The sequence below is a fragment of the Silene latifolia genome, chromosome 9 (assembly GCF_048544455.1).
Source record: "Silene latifolia isolate original U9 population chromosome 9, ASM4854445v1, whole genome shotgun sequence".
Classification (NCBI taxonomy): Eukaryota; Viridiplantae; Streptophyta; class Magnoliopsida; order Caryophyllales; family Caryophyllaceae; genus Silene; species Silene latifolia.
Genome location: NC_133534.1, coordinates 130597776 through 130611985, shown reverse-complemented (window position 1 = coordinate 130611985; position 14210 = coordinate 130597776). Strand labels below are relative to the sequence as shown.

Here is a 14210-nt window from a genome sequence, read left to right as displayed (position 1 = left end):
ATTGACATAGGGTCGTATTTCAGTTCCGGTGAACTGACCCATCAGCATTTGGGTCTTGCCTCAATGTTTTCAGGGCGGTCGTACCCCGAAACAAGTGGTCCCTCAAGTTATCGGGCATTGGAGGACGAAAAGAATCACCTTCAGCAGCGTTGTCAGTCGATCGACAGACTTCTATAGGACCAGAAGCTGTCTCTTTGCGCGGACTGGTCGATCGACTGGGTATGTCAGTCGATCGACTGACATACCTGCTAATCGTATTTTTCTTGTTATTATTCGTCACTGCCTTCTTCCTGCTCGGTTCTGCCTCATCTTTTTCAGTGACATCCTCGACCATAGCAGGCCCCTCAAGGGTAGACCCACTCCTCAAAATAATGGCATTAAGGGTCTCCTTTTGATCCGTTTGAGTCGGTAAATGTCCCGGAGCTCGAGTTGTATTCTTGCTAGCCAATTGAGCAATTTGGCTTTCTAGCATCTTCATCCCGACCTCTCTTGCTTGAGACTCTTTTAGCAACAAATTCTTCAACTCATTGAAATCAGAACTTTGGGATTGTTGTTGCTGCTAAGGAACATATGGAGGCTTTTAAAACTGTTGTTGCTTATGAGGGGGCACATAATTCTGCTGCTGTGGAGGTTGAGTCGGATTCAAGACATTTTGGCTACTCCACCTCAAGTTCGGATGGACATTCGGCTCATAATACGTGTTTGTCTGCCTATAATGTTGAAAGGCAGCACAAGACTCAAAGGGATTAGGACAATTGTCTGAAACATGTCCCTCAGCTCCATATCTTTTGCAGACGAAAGGACCGTCTGAAACAGCATTCACATGATAGATCCCTCCTTTTGAAACTCCTCCCAACTCGTACTTATCAAACCTTGCCGTGAGAGCTTCTAATGAAGCTACAGAAGGAGATTCAGCAGCTCTCCTTTGATTTCCCCTGGAATTTCCATACTCAGCTTTATGGGTGGCCAAGTCATCAATGATTTTCCACCCCTTAGTTTCTCCCATATTTTCCTAGAATCTGCCACTAGCTGCCGCATCCAAGATAGCTCTCTGATCGTCATAGAGCCCATTGTAGAACTGATTGCATAGGCTCCATTTCTCAAACCCATGATGCGGAATAGTTCGCACCAGCTTTTTGAAACGGACCCACGCCTCATGAAAGTTCTCGTCAGGACCCTGTTTAAAGCTCGTGATCTGAGCTCTAATGGCATTAGTCTTCGGGCAGAGAAATACTTCTTATAAAACGCTAAGACCAGCGAATTCAAGTCAGTGATCCCATTAGCAGCTCGATCCAGGTCTCTGTACCACTCCCTTGCAGCATCTCGAAGAGAGAATATAAACATTGTCTCCTTCACCTGATCCTGGGTCACACCGGTCGGTGGGGGTATAGAGCAGCAATAGTCAATAAATATCTCCATATGCTTGGCTGCATCTTCACTTGCAGCTCCCCCGAATTGGTTCCTCTCAACCAACTTGATATAAGAAGGCTTCGGTTCGAATTTCCTATCTGCTCCTGGTAATTCGAATCCCTTATATAGATTTGCAGCTGTTGGCTCAGAGTGACTTGCTATAGTCGCTTCTTCAGCCATCTCTAGAAAATATGGAGATGTGACGGTCTCAGCTGATGAAGTGGAAACAGGAGATGAATGTGGATCCTCCTTAAACAGCTCGTTCTCGTAGTAACTAGACAGAGTACTCAGCTCTTCCTCTGTCGGCAATATCCTAGATGATCGTCTCAACTCACGCAAAGTCTTCTCAATCTCGGGATTGAACGGTAGTAATTCACCACCCTGTGACCTGCGCATAAGAAGAAACTACAAGAAGAATATAAGAAAAGTTTAAAGAACGAATGTCCCTTAAACTAAGAAACAGACTAAAATAAAACACAACTAAAAATTAGAACAATTGCCTCCCCGGCAACGACGCCAAAATTTGATGCCCGTCGTTGTGTGCACCAAAGATAAACTTATAATTCCTAACTACAACTATAGATAGTGGTAGCAGGGTCGAACCACAGAGAGGCAGATGTAATTGATAGTTGTCTAATTTCAGTCTTAAAGTAACGGATGTGGGGGTTTGATTTGAATTGGTCTATAACTAATGGCAAATAAATGAGCTAATAAAAGAAATAGATTAAATCAAATAATAAAGAGGGGTACTAAGATGGTCGGTTCACTATAGTTTCGGCGGCAGCAGCTAGGTAGGTCTAAAAAAAATCACATGAGACGGGAAAATAAGAGGTCCTCTCGGTCCACTCCTAACAAGTAGCATCTTTCGATCTCGCTACGGGTCCCTAATATCACTAGTACTGACTCTCGTCCTGAAAAGTGACTAAAAATCTAAACTTTACCTATCTTTCGATCTTAGCATCGTTTAGTCGTTTTAATTGGTAGTCTAACAACTTTCCCTATCTTTCGATCTAATGGGTCGGTCATATACTAAGCGTTCAACTAGTCGCATGCATTCGATTCGTCAAACGTAACAATTAAAACAATTAAAACGAAACACAGCTCACGTGGCCAGTCGATCGACTAGGGAACCCAGTCGATCGACCGGCATGTGATTTAGGTCGTACCAATTTTAATGCCGCCTAACCTACAGATTCCCTACATCCTAGCACGATGAATTTAGCTACTCATACTAGGAATGATAACAACAATAAAAATAACGAAATTAACTACTGAATTCATGCTTGGAATAATAGAACAAAAGACTAGCATAAAACGATAAATTGGTTTCGGGAACCTAAGTAGCAATTCCTATACTATGAATGAAATAAACAATGAAACTGAACAGAAGAATACCGAAAACGAATCGCAGCGAAAGATCCAGAACCGAAAGTGAAAGGAACTTTATTAATGGAAGAACAATAATCTTGAACCCTAATTATGAAAATAGAACTAAAACTAAATTAAAGCTTGATGAAAACTGAATGAAAAACTCGATAATTCAAGCTTAATGTCAGGTTACGTTATATAGGAATATAACGTAACATTATTCGCAAAACCTAATACACATTGGGCTTCCTTATTCTCGATCTGTTTGTTTGCGTCAGAGTAGCGGCTTGGTAGATCGACTACTATGACCGGTCGATCGACTGGTAAGCTCTGAACAGTGGCTCCTGGAAGTCGTGGTCTGGTCGATCGACTAAGGGCAATAGTCGATCGACTGAAGTAGCTAATAGTTGACTTCTAAATTCTCGTGGATTTGTCTTTCGGGCCTCGATACGCGCACCAAGCTCGTTCCTAGAGTAAATACTTCACGTCAAATGCAATGCAAGGCACTCGGGGACGGATTTAGCTCAATATCTACTCATTTCCGCATAAATCTGCAATATTACATAAAAATACGAAAGTAGACGAAATGGGGCAAATAGTAGCATAAACTACACAAATGAGCTCTGAAATGCGTGTAAAATGGGGTGTAAAACATCATATTTAGGACACGCATCAATCGCCTTTAAGGAGCCAATATCGTATATTAAACGGTTTTTACGGATTTGCGTGATTCAACCTTTTAAAATCACAATAAATTACATAAAATCATATTTATGCACAAGTTAATTACCCTAACCAACTTAGGACTCAAAATTAGTCTTCACTAACAATTTGACTATAATTAATTTATATTTCTTAAAATTGTTCATTAGTGGACCCAAAATTACAATAAAATGCTATAAACTTCAAATAAATCACAAAGATTTCAAATAAATTTGAAATTTGAAATTTAAACTCTTGAACATTCTGGAAAAATACCATGACACTCATAATGTTCAAAAACTTAGTTTAAGAATTTCGAAATTTATCGGGAAAAACAATGTTGCGGTTTATCGGATTTATCAATTATAATCATAAAAACATGAGAAAAATTATATTTATCAACTTTTCAATTTTAGATCTGAAAAAGATAATAAAATGCAACATGTGACGTTTTTCCTTAGTCATGGAGTATGTTTTAGCAATTATTCACTAATTAAGTCACTATTTATGCTATTTTTCATCAAAAATTCATAAATCATGCATAAAGACTTCAATATAGCCTATTATTTTACACACATCTTGTAAAATTGCATGTGACAACATACTAAATTTCTATGACCAGATTCGAAATTTATCTCATATTAACCTATTTTTCATTTAAATCCGATTTTTATCATGAAAAATCCATATTTCGAGCATAAAAACTCCAACAATTATGAAAATTTACAGATCATCTAAAAATAATATATGTGAAAACATATCCAAAAACCACTGGAAAATTCGAAGTTTAGCTAATTTTAGTCCGAAAATGACATTTTTATCATAAAATCACATTTTAATTCCATTATTAAATAAAATGAACAATAAAAATCCATAAATTAACCAAAAATCCTAAATACATTTTAGGACCAGAAACTTTAACATGCAAAATATTATTTCGTGATATATCATAATAACACAAATTTACAAGTTTTATATGTTAATCGTATAACTCGGAAAAACTATAACCGATTTGCATGCAAACAACCTAAGGCTCTTGATACCGCTTGTTAGAAATCTATATCTCATTACTATACGTATTCATATATGTTTCAAATTAATTTAGTCATAAAATTAAATGTTGATCTTATGCATGCAAATAATAAGTAAAATATTAAGAAGAAATCATCATCTTACATTGAAGATTTCGGATTATTGGGCACCAACAAGATCTCCTTCTTGTTAGTTCTTGAGCTACAATGAATATAAGGATGATCCTCCAAAAATCCCAAAGTAGAGATTCTCCTCTTGATTGCACCCAAGATTATCCCTTATCCCCACTAAATAATATTAGCTAGATATTAGTTTAGTAGTTTACTTTAAAATTGATTACTAACACTCATATATTACACTAATAATTTTAGTAATCTTTTATGAACAATTTGAATCAAAAATCTCATGTTTTGATGAAGATTAAAGAGAGAGAAGAGAGCATAATTCATGAACCTTTTGCATGTGATATCTTAGAATGAATAATAAGAGAAATTAATCATCTTCATAGTGGAGGGTTCACGGTTGGAGTGGAGTATAGGGCATCTACTTTCCACTTTTTGTCTTCACAAGAAAATAGATGTGTAAGAGTAGGTGTAAGGCTATTAGGTATAGGCATCATTGTTTTATTTTTATCACATAAAATAAAATAACCACAACCCACTAACTCCTCCTCCATTTCGGTTTACTCATAATATGGACCACCATTTTATTTTGTCAATTGTCACACAATATGTCACATGTAGTATGATACATGTTATTAATTAATTTAATGCATATTTATCACATAAATATCATTTCATGAATTAATTAAATTACATCCAATAAATTGACTAGTGATACTTGATCACATAAATAAAATGAGTCATGTAATTATAATTCACAACATTTTGTAATTATAATTAACCATTCATTCTTATCTCTATTGTTTCTCAAATAATAAACAATTTTAGTAACAAAGCATTTTATTACTAAAATAAATCTTACTGTATTTAATCCCATTACAATAAGATAATTATTCTCTCTCATAAATCGAATTGTTTAATTTTAAGGAATTGATCAACTTGCATCGTCATACAATTAATCAACTTTATAGATAAGGGAATCATCCTTTAGGTGTGACCTTAAGGGATCAACTGACCACTGTAGACACCTCAAAATGTCTACCTAGCCTTAAGGGTACCCGATGATGAGGCTAATATTTAATGACTAAATGAAAATTGATAATGTTAATAATTTATGGCTCTTTACGCTTATTTCTCCGTAAATTACTCAAAATGATACAAAACCACCATTTAGCCCTTTATTCCTATTTAACCCACTTTAATATATTAACGGCACAAAACCGTAAATAATAAATGACTTAAAGTAATATCTAATTGAAAATGGGCCAACAACCCATATTTACCTCGCCACATTCCATTCCATATCCAGTCTTACCATTAGTTATATGCGTTTTGGCTAATTGGGCCGAATGTATATAAGGCAACTCACCTTATAACATTAAGTTGACTCAAATCAAGTTAATTATTTTTGGTCCAAGAGATGTTAAAAGAATTAAAGTCCTAAATCATGTTGATAAGGACGTTCCCGACAAGAAGAAGGAGAACTGATTTCCTTATTGTTAGACTAGGGATACACGTGCTCCAAATAGAAAAACTAGGTTGCCAGCATGATTACAATTGTTAGACAAGAAGGATTAGTGGAGCACTAATATGAGCATACTACAAACTCCATCTAAAGGGAAAAGATTAACTTCACCAGGCTGAAGATCTATCTTTGCTCAATCCTAATTTCCCACGGACTCTAAATAGCCCTTCCCTAAATACATAATGCAAATCCACGAGGGAGGACGGACAGAAATAATTCCAAGCGGACAACAATATTCTCCAGAGAACGACCAGACAGAAATACAAAGACCCGTATACTCTCATTCAGATTACCGTCTCAAATATATAATCCCAGTTTTAATTCAAACCACACACAAATAAACCATCCCAGTTTATACTCTCATTCAGATTACCGTCTCAAATATATAATCCCAATTTTAATTCAAACCACACACAAATAAACCATCCCAGTTTCTATATAAGCGCATAAGAGCCGTTAATTTACGACAAAGTCGATATTCATTAATAGTCAACATCCACATAGGCCTGAGGGTACCAATATCAAAGAAGTTTTCTTTACTTTCTCCTTTTATTTAATTCTTTTATTTTGTCCTTTTATTTAAATTCTCTATTTTATTGCATAAACTAACCTATTAATTTGTCCTTGAAAATAATTGTATAAAGTTTGTTACTAACTTTCTTTTTTCTGTTTTATTTTCGTCAAATATATAATATTACAAATAAATAGTAGAGGCCGTCAGTTTGATGGGCGATCCGGGTGCCTAACACCTTCCCTGATCGTACCTTTACCCCCGAATCCGCAATCTTTGATTCAGACCGGAGTGACGGATCAGTCCCCATTCCAGGGATCAAAAGGAGTCTTTTCCGTTAAAATATTTTTGTATGTTTTTTATAAAACCTACTGACGACTCCATCTATTTACTTATATTTTCAAAAAGGAGATTTTTTCAGGGATCTCACAGTGGCGACTCCGCTGGGGACTTTCTAAGAGGGTAAGACTCGAAATTTAATTGTAATAATATATATTTGACGTCGTTTTTACCGGAACTAACATGTTAAACAATGTCAGAACTCATATTGAATGATTTGCAGGGGCTTCTTTTGTTTGTGAAATATAAACGTGATTATCATTACTTGTCCCCTGACTCTATTTATTTCTAATTTGTGCCTTGATTTGGATGTATGTATGTACTAGGTTTGGTGCCCGGCTTCGCCCGGACTACCTCTGTTTACTGTTAAATTTTATTTTCAATGAAATAAACTATGTTGGAGTTGTCTAACTCACACGTTTACTATTTGTAATATATTTAACTACGGCATATCTTGTAATTGTGATGAAATGTAAAATTTATTTTCAAATTATGAGACACGTTCACTACCCCGCTATTAATATTATTACTTTCACGACATTCTTTCTGAATATCATTACGTTCACTACTCCCGTGGTTACTATTGTTTCTTTTACTAATTCCTCTATTTTTTTCGTTAAATTCATTATTCCCGTTAATTTTATCCGGCCTATATTTAAATAAATAAAATATTTCCTTGAGTCGATTGATTATTTAATTGTTCATACCTTTTCTATTGTTACCATTGTTACTTTCACTACATTCGTAGTTACTTTCACTACTCTCACTATCATTATTATAACTGTCACTACTCCCACATTACTACCGCTAATTTTATTAATCCCGTTGCTACTACTATTACTTTTACTACATTTATTTAATGTGTAATTCTATGATGATACTAATTAATTCCATAAGTGGGGCATGTTAATTTTAAGGAAAATCACTATATTCTTGTATTTTCTAAATATAATTACTTTAATTTAATGTAATTTCCATAAATATTTTTTATCAAGGAATCTGTATATTATACTTTTAACCAAAACTATATAATATTTACATTGAGATCCCTTTATTAGGTCCATCACACGGTGCTATCGATTTAAAACTATATAGTATAATTAATTTGTATATATTTCTTTAATTATATTGAAGTCCTTGGTTTCTGGAATTAATATATAGTATTGATATTTATATTGCTCTATTTCAAAAAAAAAAAGACAAAAAAGGCATAGGCTCTCCGTAAGTCAATATTATGTTATTTTAAGCTACCCTAATTTACCCTCGGTAAAGTATGTTGTATACTTAGAAGGTCCATTCGACCGACTAGGCCTTACACATATTTTCCACCTCATGACGTCGCGTTTTGGCAACTCGTCTGGTCCATATGACTGGGGGAGCACAAAAGCGAGAGATACCCTCGGGTATTTTAATGTTGTGAGTACCCAATTTTCAACCCGTAAACCTAACCATAGAGCCCATAGAACCTTTGATTAGGACAATTTGTATATATTTAATTCTGATTGTTTGCAATTGTGCTTGAGATCTAATGGTCATCTAGATAATTCTTAAATTTCCGTGGATAGTACAACACACACGGGGCTAACAGTAGAAGTTTAGTTATGGGTCTTTGTATCCTTTGATTAGATAGTCATGCACTAGCATATTTAGCATTAATCCTATGAAATTCACTTTGCATTGCCAGTACCTTAGGTTGAGTAACTAGAGTTCGGTTATAATTAAAAGATGTGCCAGTCCTTCCATTTCGCATCTACGCATAGTGTCATCTATAGGCCGTAACCGCACGTTTCTGTTACATCTTTCAGCATTTGGTCTCATATCATCATGATGTCCATCCAGGGGCGGAGCCAGGAATTACATTTACCTAGGGCTAAATTTTAAAATTAAACTCGTGTTATATTATCTTAACCGAGGTAGCTAAGTCAGGATTCGCATTTAGGGACGTCAAAAAAATTCAAGCAAAGGTAAGTTGATAATGTCATAAGGTAAACTAAAAAAAATCCGAAACTTTAGCTATAATTTTCGAAATCTCCAATGCAGCAGGGTCGAACGCTCTTGTGGGACGTTACAAATCTAGTGAGATTTAACCCGACTGATTCTTATGTGTCGATTTTATATTTTTATTGGTAAGTATGATAAATCGTATTGTGCATCGTTATATGTAACATGAATGACAATATTCGAAGATCTTTATTACCAATTTACCATTGTAGAATATAATTGAAACGGTTCTAGCAATAACAAAGTAGAGAATTTTTTGGTATGGTAACCAACATTTATGTAAAACACTACTCCTTATAGAGGAGAAAAATGAGTGTGAAGTCTAGAAATTAAGGACATTGGATAACAAAGGCCTAGGTTAGTGCTTTTGTATCTCCCTCCACTAATTTGCAAAAAAGATGAATAACTTGTTTATATAAGGAATAGAACCTAGGTCTCTTGATTAAAAGTTAAACAAAAGACCAACTGAGCTATACTTGAGATATGGTATATATGCGCACTAAATTTTACTTGGCTTTTCTCCCTGGGCTATAGCCCATATAGCCCTATGGCTGCCTCCGCCTCTGTGTCCATCAGTATAGCATGCATCACTTACATCTACACAATTCACATCTTGTGTCGGTGCGTTGTCAGTGCGTCAGTTTGTCAGTCAGTCCTCTACATACACACAGTATACATTAATAAATCGGTCTAAATATTGCATTGAGTCCTTGCACATTCCGGGTTTCATCTTGTAAATATAAAAAGCATCTGCACGTGACCACACCCCTCCGAGCATCAGCATATAGTATCATATCGTCTGCACATCATAGCCCATCAGTCCTGTACAACAAAGTCTCAAATAAGGAGTTACGAAGCATCAACATTCTGACCATACTTTTATTTCGCTTCTACACAGCATTATCAGTAGGTCATTACACTTGTTAGTCTTGCATTAGATCTCATATTCATTCAGCATTCAGCATTTGCATATAATAGGTCCAGTATAGCAAAAGTAAAAGTACAGCAATAACACTGAGCATGTAAAAAAAAATAGGTACTTGCATTCAGGTCTTAGCTAGCATTAGATACATATGCATTCACCATTTTACCCCATTCTAGTCCTGTTTTTTAAAAAAAAAAAAACTTTCTAAAGCTAAGATATCATGATCCGGGATAGGGGGAGTAAACGAGACCCTAATAGCCACTCTAGCTTGGGAACCAAAGAAGAGTAGAAGAAGACTAGACAATACCAACTCACATGTAGTTTCCATCAAAATTTGTTTAAATTAGGACCATTCTAGTCCTCTTTGAGTTACAAAAAAAAATAAAAAATAAAAGAGCATATGTCATTTTTATTAGTCACTTGTTTTACTTTTTACCCTTAACTAGTAGAATAGACTTGAAATACTTTAGGGCGTATCTATGTAGTGTAGATCAATCGACCTCTTAGAGTCAGCCTGGACGAGGGCGTGCATTTGACCACATTTTCCATCTCATGTGGTGTGATAATTCCTTGATCGCCGTGTCTCTAGGTGACCTCTAGGTTTGGAGATTCCATTTTTCTACCAGATTCGTCAACGTTCCATATTTCAAATGACTACCAAATGAGCATAACTCTCTATTTACCAAATTTGTCAATTTCTCATGTCTCAAATGACTACCAGATGAGCACAATCTCATATGATTGGTCATTCGCCAAATATTGTCATCCATTCTTATTGGTGCTAGAAAACTAGCTCAAAAATATTCAAACCAGATTCTTAGTACACCCGTGTCCAAACATACCAAACAAGACACGGGAGCACGCACTCAGTGCTATTTTATAGGAGACCACTAGTCCCTTAGAATGAACTTAAGATGTGAGTCCAAGTACTTATGTAAGCTCAAAAATACTCACACCAAAGACTCTCATAAGTCAACAAAAATTCAAGTCAAAGTTCCAATCAAATCCAGCGTCAAAAGTCTCAAAAATTGACAAAAAAAAAATCCAGCCAAAGTGCAATTTATGATCGAGTGTCAAAAATCCCAAAAATTCACATGACAAGACAAAAAAAAAATCCAGCCAAAGTTGCAATTTTATCCCGTATCAAAAATCTCAAAAATTCAAAAGACGAAAAAAGTTCCAGCAAAAAAAAAAAGACAAAAAAAAGTTCCAGTAAAAAAAAAAAAAAAAAAAAAAAAAAAAGACAAAAAAAAAATTCCAGTAACAAAAAAAAAAAGCTCCAGTCCAAGATGCGAATAAAAATTGCATGAGTAGTCACTTTTTCATCTCTCAGACGAGTCAATCCACAGTTACTTTGTCTTTGTCTCCATTCCTCTTGGGACGATCCTTTCATTCATTTAGGTGAGTGAGAGAGGCACACAGATCTCCAGTGTCTTCTAACACCATAGAACCTTCTACTCCACTCCATTTATCACCCTCGTTCAGCATCTAAGAATTCGGGGGATGTACACTAAGTTTATACGGTCACATAAGTATTTTGTTTCTATAGTATTAGTTTTGGGTAATTAGTCGAGCTTGTTACTATAAAGAAGGCAAAACTCATTTTACAATATAAATCTCAAATTCCAAGGTGAGGAAAAATTCCAAGGTAAAAAAAACGGCACAATCATGACCCAATTCCAGGTCAAAACAAAAAAAAGAAAAGAAAAAAAAGACAGAAGAAAATACCTGAACAGGGGGCTACCACAAAACAGAGTGAAGAGTCAGTTAAGACCAAGTTAGGACCAGGGTCATAGGGAAACACTTGGCGCATATGTTTGACTACATTTAGACGACAGCGCTGACAAAAAAGTTACAAGGACTTACAAAGCAGTGACAATTCAATAGGCACAACACCTAAGCAGCTAGGACTAGAATACTCCGTCCCTGTCCTGGATCATGCTCAATAACACGTTTTTTTTATAAAAAAAAAATTAATAGGACTAATAATGGATGTATCACTTTTCTATAGTCTATTTTAGAAATAATGCATTGCCAGTTGGCTAGTGTGGTACTTGTTGTCGTAAGTACATTAAAATCATCTTTAGCATACACATCATCTGCATCATACTATTTGCATTAATGTCGTAATGGCACTATCAGTTCAGTCTTATTATCAAGCACATCACTTGATTTAGGAGATAAAAAAAAAAGCATAATTTCAGTTCAATCATATTATCAGTCAAGCACACACCTTGATTCATAAGACGAGTAAAAAAATGGTAAACTTGGCATTAATGTCACAATTGCGCCATCAGTTGAGTCAGGCACACGACTTGATCCGCGAGACCAGTAAAATTATCAGTTCAATCATATTATCAAGCATACGACTTGATCAGTGAAAACACGAAACGAAAAAAAGAGCATGAATTTAATGTCAGTCAATAAAGAGACAGAATACTTACGATATGATGTCGAGCTTAAAAGCAAGAATGGAAATCCGGTAAAAAAAAAAAATCACAAATTCGACGGGGCTCTTTCATCAGTCATCCGATCGCCAACAGCTGCTGTCCCAAATCAGGATAGTACATTTCAGCAATCATTTAGAGAACATAAATTCAAAATCAAAATCAATCGACAAAAAAAATAAAGAGAAGCACTTACTTCGACACGGTGCTCCGCCATCAGTTCTGCGGTTGCCGATTGGAACTCTGGATATCAAATGACAGCTATGATGGTACGAACCGCATCGATTTCATCCCATATCAGGAGCCAAAGGTTCGACGGTACTCCGACATCGATCATCTTGTCGCGAATCAGCTAGAACAATGGCTACGGCGGAATAGCTTGCTTTTAGCTCCGGGCGCGATTAATGACGAATTTTAATTCTCTGAGTAACAGTAGACGAGTTACAAAAACTCGATCCAGAAACAAGTTAGCGATGAATTGGGTTTTCTTTGATGAGGGAATTAAAAAACCCCCTTTTGAAGAGGTAGTATGAAATCTTGATCGGTGGTCTGAGTGTATGGGAAAGCAAAAGGGGATTTTTTATTTTTCTTCTTTCCTGAACTTTGTGGAGCATTCAAAGGACACACCAGCTTTAAGTGAACAAAGTCATCTACTTTAATTTCTCACCCGTTTTTGACGTAAGGCATGTTTAAGTGTTTAGTGTATGTCTCTTATTCGACTCGGTTTTGAAACCCGCTCTTGTAAAATCAAATTGTACACTAAACTTTTTGCAATCCAATTCCACTCCGAAAAATAAAATTTTACGATTTTCAAATCTATTTCAAAATGAAATATTCAAATTCTTTGGTCGGCAGGCCCTGACATGCATTTAAGTTCTTAAAATAAAATTTTCTGAACTTGCCCTTTTTTGCGAAATAAAATTTTGCAATTTTCAAATCCTTTGGTCGGCGGGCCCTGACACGCATCTAAGTTTGTAAAATAAAATTTTACATTCTAATCCTTTTTCAAAATAAAATTTTGAAATTCCTGGGTCGGCGGGCTCTAACACGCAATCCTTTTTCAAAATAAAATTTTGAGATTCCTCGGTCGGCGGGCTCTAACACGCAATCCTTTTTTCAAAATAAAATTTTGAAATTCCTCGGTCGGCGGGCCCTGACACGCATTCGAGCTTGTAAAATCAGATTTTGCAGGTACACCCTTAAGTGAAACAAAGTTTTGCTTAACCAGATTCCAGACCAGTCAAACAAAGTTTGGCTATTACAGATTCCAGACCAGCAAAACAAAGTTTTGCTTTACTAGATTCCAGATTGGTGAAACAAAGTTTTACCAGCTTCATTCCAGATTAGTAAAACAAGCCAGTTCCAGATTCCAGCTACTCCAGACAGGTAATGTAAGAGGCCCAGATACGTTTCTTATCCTTTATCTGTCCCAACCGGACTACTTTGACCTTCGTCTTACTCAGACTCGGTCAAAGTGGGGGCTTCTGTAGACACCTCAAAATGTCTACCTAGCCTTAAGGGTACCCGATGATGAGGCTAATATTTAATGACTAAATGAAAATTGATAATGTTAATAATTTATGGCTCTTTACGCTTATTTCTCCGTAAATTACTCAAAATGATACAAAACCACCATTTAGCCCTTTATTCCTATTTAACCCACTTTAATATATTAACGGCACAAAACCGTAAATAATCTTATCTATATTAATACAAAAGACAATACTCAATCCTTAGCGCGCCACGTCATTAATGCAGTTTTTTTTTTTTTTTGAAATTCATGTTATGGTGGGACCCGTGAGTGTGCAATGTATTTATTTCTTCACAT

At 35.7% G+C, this 14210-nt stretch overlaps 2 long non-coding RNA genes across 3 annotated transcripts; both read right to left on the bottom strand.

The window, feature by feature from the left end:
* Positions 1-2832: 2832 nt before the first annotated feature.
* On the bottom strand, positions 2833-5198 carry LOC141598289 (uncharacterized). The gene is made up of 2 exons (XR_012523397.1): positions 4657-5198; positions 2833-3329 (listed from the first exon to the last, which is right to left on the bottom strand). It is a non-coding gene; the product is annotated as an uncharacterized LOC141598289 (long non-coding RNA).
* A 3995-nt stretch (positions 5199-9193) lies between these two features.
* Positions 9194-13070, bottom strand: LOC141600072 (uncharacterized). Of its 2 annotated transcripts, none has more exons than XR_012524113.1 (3): positions 12579-13070; positions 12380-12481; positions 9194-9832 (listed from the first exon to the last, which is right to left on the bottom strand). It is a non-coding gene; the product is annotated as an uncharacterized LOC141600072 (long non-coding RNA). The 2 variants fall into 2 exon arrangements; XR_012524112.1 differs by having other exon boundaries at positions 12380-12478.
* Between the last annotated feature and the right edge of the window lie 1140 nt (positions 13071-14210).